General features: G+C 42.1%; 1 protein-coding gene across 10 annotated transcripts in view; it reads right to left on the bottom strand.

The window, feature by feature from the left end:
* pknox2 (pbx/knotted 1 homeobox 2) overlaps positions 1–18,869 on the bottom strand; it is a 522,498-nt gene that overhangs the window by 228,312 nt on the left and 275,317 nt on the right. For 9 of the 10 annotated variants that reach the window (XM_072238378.1, XM_072238384.1, XM_072238383.1 and 6 more), the window contains one exon: positions 12,148–12,237. The gene's annotated coding sequence lies outside the window, so the exon portion shown is untranslated. Of the gene's footprint in view, positions 1–12,147; positions 12,238–15,965; positions 15,983–18,869 lie in introns of those variants that run through there. The other variant, XM_072238381.1, reaches the window with a different exon arrangement.

An 18,869-nucleotide genomic window follows, 5' to 3' on the forward strand; every position in this document is an offset into this window, starting at 1 on the left:
TAATTCATATAAGGGTACTTCTCAGCCTTCTGGAGGAGGAGAGGAGGAGGAGAGGAGGAGAAGATGGCGGCGCGACAGCAGCACGCGCGGCCTCTCTGGTGATGAATATCTATTATCTGTCAAGTAGGGGACCGTGCACAATTCTGATTTGATGGAGACGGATGTGAGAGTATGGAGGAACATTTGGAAAACTTCTGAAATGCCCGCTTCGCTGCCGCTGCTACTGTGTGGTAACCGGAATCTCCGGAGCAGAAGGCCCCAAAATCCTCGGCTTTGGGTGTTCCAGCGGCCGGGGCGAGGTCGAAGGCGCTCGGCAGAGGGTGGCGCTTGGGAGGCTGTATCGGAGAGGCTGGTCAGAGGCTCGAAGTTTTCGGACGGACGGACTCAGTGTCGGCTGTATCGGAGAGGCTGGTCAGAGGCTCGAAGTTTTCGGACGGACGGACTCAGTGTCGGCTGTGTTCGGCTGCTTCCAAGGCATCGGCAAGTTGACGGTGCCTGGAGGTTTATGGCAGTGAGTTTCTCCCTTTTGCCGCCTGCTATCGGGGACTCGGGAGTCGATCGACTTGGGGACTTTGAGACTATTTTTACCATGCCCATGGTTTGTTCTTCATCAAATTATGGTATTGTTTTGCACTGCTGTAACTATATGTTATAATTATGTGGTTCTGTCAGTGTTAGTCTTTGGTTTGTCCTGTTTTCTGTGATATCACTCCGGAGAAACAGTGTATCATTTCTTAATGCATGTATGCATTTCTAAATGACAATAAAAGAGGACTGAGTGTTCTCATAATCTAATCTATATTCCAGTTAGCTTATTTGGGACAAACCTTAAAGAACAAAAACTAATCAAGAAAATAGCTGGGATTCCCTTTATTTGAGACACTATGCCACTTAATTGAGACAGCACGTTGTTGCCAAACAGCATTCTAACACATGCAATTGTGTGGCTGGTAGACGCTACACTGTACTTAGGGAAAAGAATTTTTAAATAGCATCAGTTGCATGTGTTTGTGTTCAAAAAGCAGTGATTTGTGACACTTCTAGTTGGCAAGAAATAAGCAATATGACAACTCTGAATTGTTTTGCTCACCGCAGTTTCAAGCATTCAAGCTTGGAGATGCTAGAAACTGCCGGGAGTGAAAATGAAGCATTTTCACTACTTCAAGTTAGGAACTACGAAGAACTTGAAGGTATCGAAAATTATCTCGTGTTACAATGAAAATGAAGATTTTAAGGATGCAATCGTTGAAAGCATTGTATGAAAGCAGTCCATTTATCTACACTAGGTGTCTGCACTAATTTTGCTCATTTACAGTCAACCAAAAAAACATGGCACTGTACACTGGATGAATTCCTCCATTGATAACTATTAGGAACTAACACACAGTTTAAAAGTGCTGTAGTAGTATCGGTAGTGTTCTAATTTGTTCTGTATTTCATTTAAATCTTTTTTTATATCTTTTTAACTATTTCTATGAAACTTCAGTTAATTGGGGCAGCTGCTTAATTGGGCCAAAATGTACTGGTCCCGATGTGTCCCAATTAACCAGAACCCACTGTAACTGCAGCCTTTCATTTCAGCAAATATCCTGATGAATCTCTTCGGTGTTGTTGAATGTTACCACATCCTTCCTATATTGTGGTGACTAGAACTGTACACAATACTCTCCATGTACGTTAACTGATGATTTGTTCAACTGCAACACAAAGTCCTAGCTCTTATACTCAATGCCTCAGCCTATGAGGGCAAGCAAATGTTTTTTTTAATCCACTACACTATCCATCTGTATTCCACTCTCAGGGTCTATGGATTAAATTCCACGTGCCACTGCTCCTCAACGTTTTCCAGCTGACCTACGTACTGTTACACTTTTAGACAACTTTCTTTGCTGTCTACAACCCCACCAATTTTTGTGTGGTCAGTAAACTTACATACTACCTACATTTGCATGCTACTCCTTTATATCTATTACAAACAAACAAAGGAGAAAGTGAAGGTAGTTGTTGCTGGCATTCAGTAACACCAGCCCCAAAACGTCTCTGCCGGAGTTCCACTGGGCAGTGCCCGCACCAAGGCTACTCCAGTTGCAACTTCTAGCACCAAGGGGGATATAGGTTTCAGGTGCAAGAGTAGATCATGAACTGCACATTCCTGCCTCTCTCCACAGGGTCACACAATATACAGACTTGGAAATGTATCACTGCTTTTGAGACCAGCTCCTGGAAGCCACCTTAATAGGATTACAAGAGTATCTTCACCAGAAGAACTGCAACTGCTTGCCACAACTTCCTCATATGCAATTACAGTTGGACAATAAATGCCAGCATTTCCAGCAGTACTCAGATACAGTACGTGGCAGACCACAGTACATGTGCTTGCAACACTGTGTGTCCAACAGAGTGATCAGCAGCACTGGGGCTCCACAGGGGACTGTCTTGTCTCCCTTTCTCTTCACCATTTACACCTCGGACTTCAACTACTGCACAGAGTCTTGTCATCTTCAGAAGTTTTCTGATGACTCTGCCATAGTTGGATGCATCAGCAAGGGAGATGAGGCTGAGTACAGGGCTACGGTAGGAAACTTTGTCACATGGTGTGAGCAGAATTATCTGCAGCTCAATGTGAAAAAGACTAAGGAGCTGGTGGTAGACCTGAGGAGAGCTAAGGTACCGGCGACCCCTGTTTCCATCCAGGGGGTCAGTGTGGACATGGTGGAGGATTACAAATACCTGGGGATACGAACTGACAATAAACTGGACTGGTCAAAGAACACTGAGGCTGTCTACAAGAAGGGTCAGAGCCGTCTCTATTTCCTGAGGAGACTGAGGTCCCTTAACATCTGCCGGACGATGCTGAGGATGTTCTACGAGTCTGTGGTGGCCAGTGCTATCATGTTTGCTGTTGTGTGCTGGGCAGCAGGCTGAGGGTGGCAGACACCAACAGAATCAACAAACTCATTCGTAAGGCCAGTGATGTTGTGGGGATGGAACTGGACTCTCTCACGGTGGTGTCTGAAAAGAGGATGCTGTCTAAGTTGCATGCCATCTTGGTCAATGTCTCCCATCCACTACATAATGTACTGGGTGGGCACAGGAGTACATTCAGCCAGAGACTCATTCCACTGAGATGCAACACAGAGCATCATAGGAAGTCATTCCTGCCTGTGACCATCAAACTTTACAACTCCTCCCTTGGAGGGTCAGACATCCTGAGCCAATAGGCTGGTCCTGGACTTATTTCATAATTTACTGGCATAATTTACATATTACTATTTAACTATTTATGGTTTTATTACTATTTATTATTTATGGTGCAACTGTGACTAAAACCAATTTCCCCCCGGGATCAATAAAGTATGACTATGACTATACATAAAAATGAATAACTAAACAGGGTAGAATCATTTTGAATTAAAGATTCCTCCAAGGTCCCAAAAAAGTGATGCTTGGTACATTTGCCACTGCAAATTATCCTCCATGGTAGACGCGCATTAGATTCTGGGATGAGGTAGAATAAAATGGGATTAGTGTAAATGAATGCCTGATGGTTGGCAGAGATTAAGTGGGCTGAATAGCCCGTTTTCATGCTACATGACTCTAACTCCTGCTCTTAGAGATGTTTGGATTCAAAGCAGTTATGACATTCCACAATAGTTGCTCAGTAATCTCAGGATGATTGCAGTGAGTCTGATGTACAGCTTATTCCTGCTGCCTAGTTCACTATATTATTGCATCATTTGGCAGACTTGCTCGTGCTGGCCGTGGATGCACATTTAACTCGCACCCGGTAGCAATTACAGTTGCTTTGTTTTGTGTTTTGCACACTCTGGAATTAATTCTCACCTATGATGAATAGTTGCTTCATCCAAAGGATCTGGGCCCTGAGCCAGCTCTGCATCAGATTACAGGTTTCAAAGTTAAAGGGAAAACTGCCTCACCTCAATCTTTTCACAATTCACTGCTGAACTGAGTGCAAAACAACTGGGTGATGTTGGAAGCAGTCTGGGGGCTCATGCACGATTTCAATAGTTTCTGTTGGGAAAGCATCTATCAACCACCAATAATACAGGTCTAAGTTCACATCATCTGTAAGGCTGCAAGAAAACACCTTCAGCATGGAGAGAAAGAGGAAAGAAGTTCGACATCTTGTTCTGGTTCTAAATTCATTGTCTACTATAATGATATAACTGTGGTCAATAGTTTTTTAATTGGTAAGGGGGTTAAGGAGTAAGGGGAGAGGACAGGAGAATGGGGTTAAAAAATGTACTATGACTGTAAGGCGGAGCAGATTCAATGCAATGAATGACTAATTCTGCTCTTATATCTTACAGTTTAACATCCATATACAAACGAACTCTCTTACATCTCCCACAATCCAGGTTTTTCTTTCCTCCTACAACGTTTATGTTTATAAAATATTATCTAATTTATTTTCTCTTCTTTCCAACCCTGTCTAATGGGACTTCACTTTCTCAGGTCAAAAAAAGTTTCAGAAATATTTCATGACAGTAACCAGAACTATTCTCCAAAAAAGAACAAAAGTGGTTCCATTCACTGTATACTGCAGCACAGCCTGATATCACCACAGAGCCAGTTCAATCCTGATCTCAGGTTCTGTCCATGTGGAGCTTGCACTTTCTCCCTGCGGCTACCTCAGTTTTCTCTGGGAGGTCCAGGCTCCAAAAACCGGAGGGTCAGTAAGTTAACTGGCCATTCTGCAGGTTGCCTCCAGTGCATTATAGAATCTGCAAGGAAGGGTGGAATTACTGTTGGGAGAACAAAAAGTGGGTCGAGTCTAGATTAGCGTAAAATGGATGGTTGACAGCACAGACTCTATGGGCCAAATGGCCTGTTTCAATGTTGTATATCCATAATACAGCTTGACTTACACTCTCATATGATCTCTTCGTGTATTAAAATTTCACATTTAACAGGCAGGCTCCAACAGCTCATTTAAGTAATCAAGATGTGTCACCTAATCTTTGACAATGACTTGACAGAGAATGAGGAAGAACAGAAAATAACTGCATAACTGAAAAACTGCAAACATGGTTCCACTTGTTATTAAGTCATGCATATTTTCAAGAGGAGTCTTCAGACAACAATCTGGGACAGGTTTTAGCTTAAATAAGATTCACACACAAACCAATCCATAATCTGAAAAACAAATCCACTGATTCAATGTTATCACAATCTAATATCACTACATCAAGAAAAATGACAGGAAAGAAAAGGCTTGGAGAGGAGTGAAAATGGTCAGCAACGAAGCAATGATGCTCATCAAGGACAGAGATCAGTGCACGAGCCAACACGTCAACTATGGGACAGTCATCTGTCAAGAGTAATCAGCCAACATACTACTACACGTAAATGCGCCATACTGGATTCTAGAAGACATAACAAGGCATATCCTGCTTCCATCAGTTTAGACAGGATGATAACATGAATGTACCAACTAGTACCTGCAGTACTTCAGGTTTATTTCCATTAGATTCATGTTCCCCAGCACTAAAACCCAAGTAGCACTGAACTCAGTGATTTACTGTTCTAAGTCCCCACAGTGGAACTCATTAGAAATCAGTAAATGATGAATTTCAAATTATTTCTTCTTAAAAGTTGCACATTGGTTCTTAATGTTGTTTCATATACTACAGAGATTTACAAGAAACTTTTACCTTAGCTTTTGTTTCACGGAATTCTATAATAAGAGTCCAAATATAGCATATTGCTCAAGGTTAACTAATAGTGCACGTGGAGTGCCAGATGGCACACACACAAATTCATCCTAGCCAGACAAAGGTTGGAAGGGGTGTGTGTGTGTGTGTGTGTGTGTGTGTGTGTGTGTGTGTGTGTGTGTGTGTGTGTGTGTATGTATGTGTGTGTGTGTGTATTTACGCGCGCATACATGCATGCAAAAATGTTTTCATTGAGCTGTGTTGGAATTTACAGTCTCCCGCAGTTTGGAGCAAACTGACAGACTGCATGCAGCTTTGTAAATGATGCTCGTTTCCTCTGAGCTGCAGCCGGGAACAGCCAGCACTTCAGCGAAGCACGATCGAAGGTCGGGTCACTGTGCCACAAGACACTGCTGTCTGGAGGAGTGTGAAAATTAGAGGGGAGGTGTGGTGTAAAATCAATCTCAGCAAGAGCAGGCATTTTTAAGTAATATTTATTCTAGTTAAGATTCCTTAAGGAACCAATCAGGAAAATGAGGCTCATTACTAGATACACCTGCCCAAACTAACCATGCATTGGGGGCCACGTGGACAACTTGTTTCCTTATTTACATTTTCAGAAAGATTAATGCCCTTTCCTTGCTTAAGCACATCATGCTGGGTATCTTGGTCTTTACCAATATGGTGAGACCCACGCTCATCTTGTAATGAGCATGTACCTCTTGCCATCATACTGGAGGCTCAGGAGACAATATTCAGCTCACAATGAAAGGAGTGAGACTGGTTTAATTTCTAGGCCATTTTACTGTATAACTGTGCGGAGTACTGTTATGGCTTTGCTGAGATGAGGTTGCAAAGCGAAGATAGGAGGAATGCATAATACTTTTAACAAGCCTGTATATTCGTCCTTTAACTAAAGTGATATTAATGTGGCACCCTATGCATCTCTCAAAAATCTCATCAAGCATACTGCAGACGATGAATGATAGCTACTTGTGCACAGTCAGATCCTATAAACTTGAATGAGACAAATGATCTGAAAAGTCACTGTTAAAAAAAAGTTAATGTTTATTTTATTTAACTCATTTTTCCTCCCACTTTCCCAGCTCCACTTCCCAATTATTTTTATGATGCAGTAATCATTGCATAGAGTGAACAGATCTTTTGGCAGGACTAGAGCCCTGCTCTTTTCTCGCTGCTGCCATCAGGTAGAAAGTCCAGGTGCCTTGGGAGGGGTACCACCAGATTCAAGAACAGTTACTACCCCTCAACCATCAGGATCTTCAACAAAAGGACTCAGTTATATTGTTATTTTATGCTCATTATTTATTTACATCTGCATTTGCACTGATCCTGTTTACAGTTACCGTTCTATAGATTTGCTAAGTATGCCCGCAGAAAAAGAATCTCAGGGTTGTATGCAGTGACGTGTATGTGCGCTGATAATAGATTTTACTTTGATCTTTGAATGACTGCTGGTGAGTGATGTAACAGGATGAGTCAGTTTCAATGTTAAGTGTTCTGCATGCAAATCCAGTTAAACAGACCCAAACACACCTAGCATGCAAAAGTAATCAAAAGATTAAGTGAAATCTCTTGTTCGGTTGGACAAAAAGTGCATTACTAAAAGTGGCTGTATTTCATTGTGGGTTGAATGTTTCTTTCCCTCCTGAAGAAACTTACCTTTAGGATCAGAGTTAAGGACAAAAGCCAGCAAATAGGTAAATGATAAAACAGACATACAAAGTAGGACATCACTATAAACACTAATCAAATGATCTTCTTCATGATACGCCTGTCAATTAGCTGTGAACTACAGCCTCCAAACCCCAAATTATTTGGCAGAACCATCAAGCAGTTTAATCCAAGAGTTCGATCGCACCTTTTACTTCCAAATGATCTTTTAGAAAAAAATAATTTTTATTCCTCCAGAGAGAAACATGAGGGGGGAAGTTGGGAAATAAAAATTAATTTCTAGTGCATGCCAGGTCCAATTTCTAGAGTGATGTGACACAATTATTTCTGTGTCATGCCACTTCACTCTAGAAATTTAACCTGCCACTAACTGGCCCTTGCACCCTTAATTGAACCACTGACTCAGGGGTGCTTGGGATGACATAATTCCACATGCAACATCCCTTCAGGGCATTATGAGAGAGCTCCAGCCATCTCCAGGACAAATAGGTCTTTCCAAAGCAATGTTGACCCAGGACCCATTTCCATGCTTTGGACCCCAATACAGAATCAAATCATCAATCTTGTTCACATTTGATGCCTCCGATCCACAGACTCTGACCTCTCTAAGCCTTCAGTTCATCCAAGCCTTTCACCAACACACATGCCACTTGTACTATTGATGTATAACCCCAACAATCCTTGGTCATAATCTTGGTCATTCTCCTGTATCTCCAGTTTCCTAGGTTGCCAACTTTCACTAGGTTAAGGGTATGGATACATCATCAGTAACTGCTCCAAGCCTAAGAAATTTCCCAACACCATCCCTTGAACGCAGCATAGTCCTGCCACCAACTACATCACTTCCTTGCCAACCCCTGCTGTGATTCTGGGACACCCTCTCTGAAACGTTATCAATCCTTGCTCACAGATCTTGGTGTTCCACCTTGATCCTGTCGCACTGAAAGGAGCAAGGCTCAACACTTAGCCAAACATAGATAATGTCTTGAATGGACGGTTGTCATGTGAAGCTATGAATCGGTCATATATGCGCCTTCAAAGAGACTTGCAGCTTCCAAATTTCAATGCCTTCAATAACTGAGCGACTGTGGATTCATCACTCACACCTCCTACAAGCACCAACCACCGCACCCACTGCAGGTCAGACAGCGTTTGTAGAGAGAGAAACAGAATTAACTTTCTGGGTAGGAGGCTCTTCATCAGAACTGGGAAAGAGAAAACAACTTAGATTTATGTTGCAAAGAAGATGGAGGAAAGACAATTAGGACAAAGGGAACAACTCTGGTAGAGCAAGGACAGGATTGCCATGGAGATAAGTTGTGGAGGTCATGCAGTCAATGGATTAGCACAAACTAGAAAGAGAAAAAAATATGAATAAAGGGTATGAAAGAGGGCAGTTGGAGAATGAGAACAAAACAAAGAAAAGTTAAGTCTGAAGAATATAGGGTGTCAGACTGCTCAGCTAGAAGAAAACTGAGCATCTAATGTTGAACGAGTCCCTAAATGGATGACACAGTAGAACTGAACAATCCTGATAGGTGCAAAGAAAGCAAGTTAGCTGGGTCTGATACTAAGTATGTAAGACTGCAACAAGCCCAGACAAAACAAGAGGAACTGTTCTTCAGGCTTAGTTAGAGCCTCATTATAATAGAGCAAGAGGTTGTGATCAGAGTGAGAAAGGAGAATTAAAGTGGAAGTCAAGAGGGAGCTCAAAGTCAAAGTTAAGTACACTGCCATATGCACAATACATGTATATACAAGTGCAATGCAGCAGCATTGCTGGCATAGAACATAGAACAATGCAGCACAGTATGCTGTTCAACCCATTCAAGAGGCATGGGATTCTAGGAAGCTTGGCCGTGTGGATTCAGAATTGACTTGCCCATAGAAGGCAGAGGGTTGTAGTAGATGGAATTTACTTGTCTGAAGGTCAGAACAGATCCCTGCAGAACGCCACTTGTCACCGAGCTTCAGGCAGAATATGTTTCATCAACCATGCTTTCTGACTTTCTGAGTGAACCTACCATGGGAAACTTATCAAATGCCTTACTAAAATCCATACATGCTACATCAACAGCTCTACTTTCAATGTGCTTTGTCACATCCTCAAAGAATTCAATCAGGCTTGTGAGGGATGACATGTCCCTCACAAAGCCATGCTATGCTTCTCCAAGTGTTCGTAAATCCTGACTAAGAATCTTTTCCAATAATTTGCCCACGACTGAAGTAAGATTCACTGGTCTATAATTCCCAGAATTACTCCTCTCTCTCTCTTGAACAAAGGAATAACATTTGTCACCCTCCAGCCATCTGGTACTACTTTGGCTAGTGTGGATGCAAAGTCATCACCAAAGGTGCAACAATCTCTTCCCTCACTTCCTGTAATAATCATCTGGCCCTGGGAACATATTCATCATAACGTTTTTTTCAAATTTTCCAGCACATCCTTTTTTAACGTCAACATTACCATTTCAGCCCAGTTTACACTGTCCGCACAAATATCAAGATCCCTCTCAATAGTAAATACTGAAATAAGGTATTCATTAAGGGCTTCCTCCAACACTTTCTCCTCTATCCCTAATCAGTTTTACCCTCACTCTAGTCATCCTATTGTTCTTCACATACATGTATAATGCTTGGGGTCTTCCTTAATCCTACTTACCAAAGCCTTCTCATCGCCCCTTCTAGTTCTCCTACCTCCATTCTTAAGCTCCTTCGTGGCTACCTCATAACTCTCTGGAGCCCTGCTTGATACTACCTTCCTAAACCTGTGAAAGTATCTTTCTTCTTCTTCTTCACTGAATGTCCTACATCCCTTGTCAACCATGGTTCCTTTCCCTGTCTCAGTGGGATAAGCTTATCCAGAACCCCATGCAAGTGGCCCCGTGCAAATCCTCTATATTTCCATTGTGCATTTCTCTGAGTATATCTGTTCCCAATTCATGTTCCCAAGTTCCTGCCTAATAGCATCACAATTCCCCTCTTCCAATGACTTTCCCATACCATCTGTTCCTATCTCTCTCTAACACTATGGTAAAGTCAGAGAGTTGTGGTCACTGTCTTCAAAATGCTCACCCACTGAGAAATCTGACACCCGACCCACTGCATTGCCGAGCACCAGATCAAGCATGGCCTCTCTTCTGGTCGGTCTGCCTGTATGTGTCAGGAATCCTTCCTAGACACTCCCGACACTTTCTGCCCCATCTAAACCTTTTACATTAAGGAGATGCCAATCAATATTAGAATCACCCATGACAACCGTGTTAGTTTTGCACTTTCCAAATTGCCTGATCTGTTCCTTGGTGTCTCTGTTGTTATTGGGAGGTCAGTAGAATACTGCCGATAGAGTGATTGACCCTTCCTGTATATAACTTCCACCCACACTCACTCAACAGACAATCGCTCCATGATGTCCTCCCTTTCTGCAGTTATGATACTATCCTTGATTAGCAATGCAATTCCTCATCTCTTTTACCCCTCTCCCTGTCCTTTTTGAATTATCTAAACCTCAGAACATCCAACAGCCATTCTTACTCTTGTGACAGCCAAGTCCCAGTAATGGCCACAACATCATACTGACCCATGCTCTACATTCATCACCCTTGTTCCTCCACACTTCCACCCATTCCACTGACTGCAGTTTTGCTGTACCAACTTCCTATCCTTCCTCACGGTGTCTCTACACGCTGTGTCTACCTGTATACCAACTGGCCAAACTAGTTTTAAACAGACCCCAACAGCTTTAGCAAATCTGTCTACAAGGATATTGGTCCCTCTCAAGTTCAGGTGTAACCCGTCCTTTTTGTACAGGTCATACTTTCCCAGAAGAGATCCCAGTGATCCACAAATCTGAAACCTTGCCCCCTGCACCAATTCCTCAGCCACGGTAATAGCATCATAGCTACAATATTCACAAGAAAAACATAAAGTATACACAATTTTTACAAAAGATAAAACAATTAAAACAAAAGTAAAGTTAACTGTAATGCAAAGTGGTCAAAATGTCTTAGTGTTATTACACTGAGGTGGTGATTAGGGTTGTACAGGGAGATTCAAGGGAATGCTTAAAAGGAAGTAACTGTTCTTGAATCTGCTTATAGGGGACTTCAGGCTTCTGTACCTCCTCCCTGATGGTAGCTGTGAGAAGATGGCATGGCCTGGATGATGGGTATCTTTGATGTCACCATCTTGAGACAGCCCCTGATGTGGATGCTATTAATGGTGGTGTTCGATGTACCTGTGATCCACTACTCTCTGCAGCTTCTTACATTCCTGTGCACCTGAAATGCTATACCAGACCATAATACAGCCATCCCACACGTACCGTGCAAAGCAGTCAGCCGGTCTGCACTTGGTTTCTCCCATGTACGCATGTACTCACTCTTGGTCCCAAACTCTAGATAAGCACAATTGTCAGTGTACTTGCGGTGGGTGGGCATCTGCAGCACTCCTCTACCAAACTCATTTGGTGTGCTAAAATTTCAAGTTTTACACATCTGGCATTTCCGATCCCCGTTACAGGTCTCTGCCCATGTTGTAAGTCAAAACAACCTGCAAAGCCAGCACAGCCAAGCGTGCACAACTGCAACTTCCCATCACCATAACTGTTGGGCTAACATCAATCTTCCCACAATCCTACTCAAAGCAACTCAATTAAGGCTTCAAATCTACCTTTGTGCCTTAATTCACTGCTCTTATTGCATTTTGAATTCTGCTTATAGAGAAGGGAAGATGTAGAGGGGAAAGGGTAGGGGTTACAGTGAAATCTTTCACATACCGAAGGTTGGCAGCCCAGTATCTCCAGATCCCTTTGAAGTTCCAGACTGGTAATTAAAATGTAATTCTCAGCTTCACACAACTGCAGATTCTGTAAAACACAACACGAAGTGCAAGTTAAGTACTCAACCTTTCTGTCACTATGTATTATTACAGTCTTCTCTTTCCTCATCATAACATCTCCTTAAGTGGTTCAGTGTCAACAGCGTTGTGTCTGACATTATTCCCAGGAAGTGCCTCGGAAAGGTTTTACAAAAATTAAAGAAGCTGTGTAACTGCAAATTAATTTCCTCTGTGCACCTCAGGAGTACCAACTATCCATGGGACATTATTAGTACACAGGATTGCAAGATCGATGATTTAACATCACAGTGACTGAATTATACACTCCATAGTAACCAAAGGGAAGAACTTTACCACAGATACATAAACACAATAGTCAAGAAAGAAAATGAATATGAGCTTCCATTGGTCTGAGGGAAATGAAAATACACTGTCAAAAGGTTAGTTCTTCTGGTTGGAAAGAGGACTGAAGACTATGGTTTAAAAGTCCTTCAGTTAATTACTCTTGATTTTGCTCTACATTCGTACAATTTTAAAGCACAAAAGAAAGCTGTTTGGACATGGCACCTGTATTGCCTGAAAGAGCAATCACACAGCCCCATTTTTCACATAACCTTTTAACTAATGCCAACTCTTTCAGCTATAATTCGGATTTGGCAACATTTCCTCTTTTTCTTTCAACCACCCCCATCCTGGCTCCTTCCCCTTCCAGGTTTTTGCTCCAGTCTGCAAACACTACCTAGAAATTAACTGTAAGGTTGTAGCTATGGAGACTGACCTTGCAACTAAGCTTGCAAGATTTGTTTAAAATAGATGTGCTGACATTTGATGGAATTAAATAGCAAAAACTGCCCTTCAACATGTTGATACTTAAAGTAGAGATTTACAAAAAATCAAAAGGAAGCACCTGAATCAGATTATAGATGGTAATACTGTTGAATGGAATTAATAAATTGATTCAAGTTTCAAAGACCACTTCAGCCCATCTCAACTCATTCCCCAGATACACTAATTGTCTCGTTATGTAAAGCTGTATTTATAATTGCCAGTTCAGCCTTCACAACGCCATTTGGCAGATTATTACAAATATTACTTACAATTTAATTAAGACATTCATCGGGATATCTAATTACCATGTGCCAGCACAGCCAAGGTACCAGCTTTGGGCATAATCACAGAACTGCCACAACATAAGAGACTGATATGCATCTTCTTGTGCCTATGCCAGTTTGCCATAGGGCAATCAAATCATTCCCAATCCTTCACACTCTCTCTCTCTGGCCTACATGCCATTTTCCTTTGAGCCTATCCAACTTTCTTTTGAAAACCCAAATTCGAATCTATCTCCATCCACCTCTACGGAGATTCAGAATATAACCCATTCTCTAATTTTCCTATTGCGTTGATCCTCTGATTTTTAATCTGTCTGTTAACACACACTATTTATCTCTCTAGACCCAGCACAACGTTGTGCACCTCTATCCAATCTCCCCTCAGCCTTCTTTGTTCCAAGATTCCCCAATTTAATTTTGTAGGTAAAATCAGTCATTCCTGGAAGCATTCTAATCCATTTCTCCTGCAGTGTGTCTAGAACTTTGAAACCCTGTTATAGCATGGTGAGCAAAACATAGACAGTGTAGTCTAGACAGTACTTCACAAAGGTTCAATGTAACCTCTCTGGTTTTTTACACCATGACCCTATGTATGAACCCAATGCATCCTGTGTGGTTTATTAATTACTCTCCAAACACATCCTACAACTTTCAAAGATTTATGCACATATAGACCAAGGTCTCGCTGCTCCAGCATTTACTACAAATGTGCTATTTAGTGCAAATTTTTGCTCCTCACTCTTTCTGCCAAAATGTATCATTTAAAATCTATAAAGCAAAGTTTGCTTGAGGACAAATGCATGAGCAACTGAAATCGGCAGAGTGGGGTTGGTGAGTGAGAAAAATAGTATTTAAGCATATTGAATTGGACGGCATTAGGATGAGATGAGATAGTATAATGGTTATATTATTGGAACCTGTGATCTGAATGATCCACGTCAATCTTACATTTATTTCTCTCCATTGTCTTGGTTTGTAAACAAGTGGCTGAAACTGATAAAATGCTTCGAGGAGATAACCGTAAAGATTGATGAAGGAACTGCAGCCTGCATTGATTTACACAAAGATTTTGGTCCACGTTCTGTGTAAAGGTTGGTTAACAAGGGGTGAGAGGTTTGGACTAATAATCCAGACAATGAGAGTTCAAGTTCATCAAATCAGTTTCAGAGTATGAATTCAGTTTCAAAATCTTTCAGATTGGGAGTAATTTGATTACAAAGAGACAGCAAGGGTCAAGTGGTGCCCTCCTATGCCTTTTTGATTCAAAGATTCTCCCGACCAAATTTACCTACCATTTCAACATATGCAAAATGCTGGAAGAACTCAGCAGGTCAGGCAGCATCTATGGAAAGGAATTAAAAGTCAACATTTCAGGCTGAGATCCTTCTTCAGGACTGGAAAAGGAGGAAGAACCAGGACTGGAAAGGAAGGGGAAAGATTAGGACTGGAAAGGAAGGGGGAAGAAGGGGTTGCCTGCCATCCTATTAGGTTACCAATGTCCTCTTGCAGTCTGTCAGTATCCTCCACACAGTTTTTCATACCTCCAAGCTTGGAGTCTTTCTATCCCCATATCCAAATTTAGAATATACCAAATATCAAGGAAATGTTTCAGCATAGATCCCTAGAAATCAGCACACTTTTTAATTCAGTCACCTCAAGTCTGAAAAACAATTATTTACTATGACTCTTCTCTGCCTTAAGCCAATATTTTGTGTGTTTTTTTTTACCTGAGCTGCACTGCCTCAGTTTTATTAACCAGCTTTTACTTAGGTCTTGACTAAAAATCTTCTGAAAACCCATACAGACTGCACTCCCTTCATCAGTCTTTCGTATTACCTCATCAAAACACTTTTTTTTTATCAGACTCAGCCATTGACTCACATCCTAAGGCTATGGAAAAAATAAATGTCAGATTCAGACATATCATTCAGATGGAATATATCTTCAAGAGCAGAAATTATAGCTCAACGAAAAGCCCTGGATAATATGAACAAATTTAAATGTATAAACCCAGGGTGTGTTAAAACTACCATTAGCTACATTATCAGGGGTTACATGCTACAATTGGTATTGTAGCAATTGACAATGGAACAAGCACTTGACAATTCAGATCACCAAAACTGACTTCTGCAAACTTCAGCTATGTGCGAATAAACTCTTCTCAGGCTTCCAGTCGGGTACAGATATCGATTATAACTGATGTTTTTATTTCAAACTCTGCCATATTCATTAGGGATAATGCCTGAGCATGTCTAGTCTGGTGGTATTTATACCCCCGTAGTCTGTCCCTCTAGATTGGTAAGTCCGCATCCAATCAATGTGGGAGAGTAGACAACTGATTGGATGAGAACTAACCAACCAGGCAGGATGGACTACGGGGGTATAAATACCACCACATTAGACAAGCCCAGGCATCATCCCTGATGAAGATGGCAGATTTTGTCATCGAAACATCGGTTATAATTGATATTTTTACCCAGCTGGAAGCCTGAGAAGAGTTTATTCGTCATATATGCCGGGAAAGCACTAGATCCTTTTTTCAGCCATGTAATTATTTGGAAATGGCAAATCAAACAAACAAGGTGATTACTTTAAAAAAGTATTACACTACCAATGCCAAATGACTCAGGCATTGTGGAATTACCTTTGGGGGCAACAAACACCAGCATTGGTTAATCTTCTCATCCTGTGTTACATTGAAAAAGACGGCGGAACATTGAGAGTTAGATATGAATATGCAGCAAGCATTCAATCTGAGGTTCATGTTATTTTTACTACACGCTGTTCTGAAATGACATGTGCCCATCATTTTTAGAAATATAACCAGGATGTGGAGTTAGCATTTGCTGCCTTTCTCTGATTGCCCGCAAGAAGGTGGGAGCAAGCTGCATTCTTGAACTTCTGCAGTGCATTTGGCAAATGTCGAGCTATTAGTAGGATTCCAGGATGGAAACTCAGCCATGACAAAGGACAATAATACATTTCCAAATCAAGACGGTACGTCACTAAGAGGAAGGTTTGTGGGCGGCAATTTTTCCATTCTCCCACCGACCAATTTTTTTTTAAGGATTACAGTCAGAGATTAGACAAAGAAAAACTTGGTGCAGTAGATCTCAATGCAATTGTGGTGTGATATTATTAGGAAAGGTGTTTAGGGTGGAGCTTGGAATAGCAATCAAGTGCCGGTTTTTCCTTGGATGATGTAAAGCTTATATGACTCTAGCCAGTACAGCATTTTAAGCATTATAACCATTAGCATTCTGACCCGTGTGTTATTCTAAATATATTGAAATCATGGTTGTCATGACAAAACTGTATTACATTAGAAGCAAACGAACAAATTAACTAATGCAGCAGAAAAACAGCACATTCCTACGCAGTTACAGTCAATTATCAGTACAATTTGAAACTAACCACAAACTTCAGCACGAATACCACATGACAAGTCCAATTGCATCTTATCAAAGGACTGGAATGAATGATATTTACACTTCTGTCTAATTAAATAAAACACAAGGGTATTCATTTGAGGCAAACAACTGCATCTTGTCACTAAAACAATAATGGAATTCAGTCATCCCTCTCCTGGAACTGGCAGCAATTATGTTTAATAAATCTGATTATGGACTGAGAAAGATTATTAACTTGGGGTCTTCACAATGATGTCTGTGTATACACGAACATGGTTCATATTCATACTGTGAAAACTTCTTCACATAGGTGAAAAAAAGACCAGCAAAGGTTAATGTGGGTTCCATACTGGATGAGGCAGGGAAAATTATCACTCAATGAAAAAAATGGCAGAGGGGAAAAATACAAAATTTGTATGTTTTCACAGAACAAGACATAGAAAACTTCTGGAACCTGATTAGAAATACACCAGAAGAGGAACACAAAGATATTTGCATTAACAAAAACTAGTATTGGAGAAATTAATCAGCAGAAAGATGGAAAATAGACGAAGCAACACTCACAACACGCTGGAGGAACTCAGCAGGTCGGGCAGCATCCGCGGAAACGATCGAGTCAACGTTTCGGGCCGGAACCCTTCGTCAGGACTGAAGAGGGAAGAGGCAGAGGCCCTGTAAAGAAGGTGGGGGGAGGGTAGGAAGGAGAAGGTTGGTAGGTTCCAGGTGAAAAACCAGAAAGGGGAAAGATCAAGGGGTGGGGGAGGGGAAAGGCAGGAAAGGTGAAGAAGGAATAGGGGAAAGCACAATGGGTAGCTGGAGGAGGCGGAACCATGAGGGAGGCAGTAGGCAGCTGGGGGAGGGGGCAGAGTGAAACTGGGATAGGGGAAGGGGGGGGTGGGAGGGAATTACCGGAAGTTGGACAATTCAGTGTTCACACCAAGGGGCTGGAGACTACCTAGACGGTATATGAGGTGTTGCTCCTCCAACCTGAGTTTAGCCTCATCATGGCAGTAGAGAAGGCCATGTATGGACAGATCCAAATGGGAATGTGAAGCAGAGTTGAAGTGGGTGGCTACTGGGAGATCCTGTCTGTTGTGGCGGACGGAGCGGAGGTGCTCGACGAAGCGGTCCCCCAATCTGTGTCGGGTTTCACCGATGTAGAGGAGGCCGCACCGGGAGCACCGGATGCAATAGATGACCCCAACATCTGTGAAACCCCACACAGATTGGGGGACCCCTTCGTCGAGCACCTCCGCTCCATCTGCCACAACAGACAGGATCTCCAGTTGCCACCCACTTCAACTCTGCTTCACATTCCCATTCAGATATGTCCATACATGACCTCCTCTACTGCCATGATGAAGCTAAGCTCAGGTTGGAGGAGCAACACCTCATACACCGTCTGGAATGTCTCTAGCCCCTTGGTATGAACATTGAATTCTCCAACTTCCGGTAATTCCCTCCCCCTCCCTTCCCCCAACCCAGTATCACTCTACCCCCTCCCCCAGCTGCCTATCACCTCCCTCATGGTTCTGCCTCCTTCTACTACCCATTGTGTTTTCCCCTATTCCTTCTTCACCTTTCCTGCTTATCCCCTCCCCCCACCCCTTTATCTTTCCCCTTACTGGTTTTTCACCTGGACCTACCAGCCTTCTCCTTCCCACCCTCCCCCTACCTTCTTTATAGGGCCTCTGCCCCTTCCCTCTACAGTCCTGATGAAGGGTTCCGGCCCGAAACGTCGACTGATCGTTTCCACGGATGCTGCCCGACCTGCTGAGTTCCTCCAGCGTGTTGTGAGTGTTGCTTTGACCCCAGCATCTGCAGAGTATTTTGCGTTTGGAAAATAGACAAAACCTGATTACTTGCACTCTAAGGTTTAGAATGGATTGTAAATACACTGGCTGTCATCTTCCAAATTTACACAGATTTTGGAAGAGATGGTAGAAATGGTGGACCAACTACTTGAGAAGGGAGGAAGAGAGGGAACTCAGGACCTATATACTTAGTCCAACAATCAATAGCAAAGAAACTTACAATCTATCCTTCAGGCATTAAAAACAGGACTCCTAGAAACTAATAACAGAATTGGGCAGAGTCATCATGGATTTATGAAAGGAAAATCATGTTTAACAAAACTA

Source organism: Mobula birostris, chromosome 20 (assembly GCF_030028105.1).
Source record: "Mobula birostris isolate sMobBir1 chromosome 20, sMobBir1.hap1, whole genome shotgun sequence".
NCBI classification, from domain to species: Eukaryota; Metazoa; Chordata; class Chondrichthyes; order Myliobatiformes; family Myliobatidae; genus Mobula; species Mobula birostris.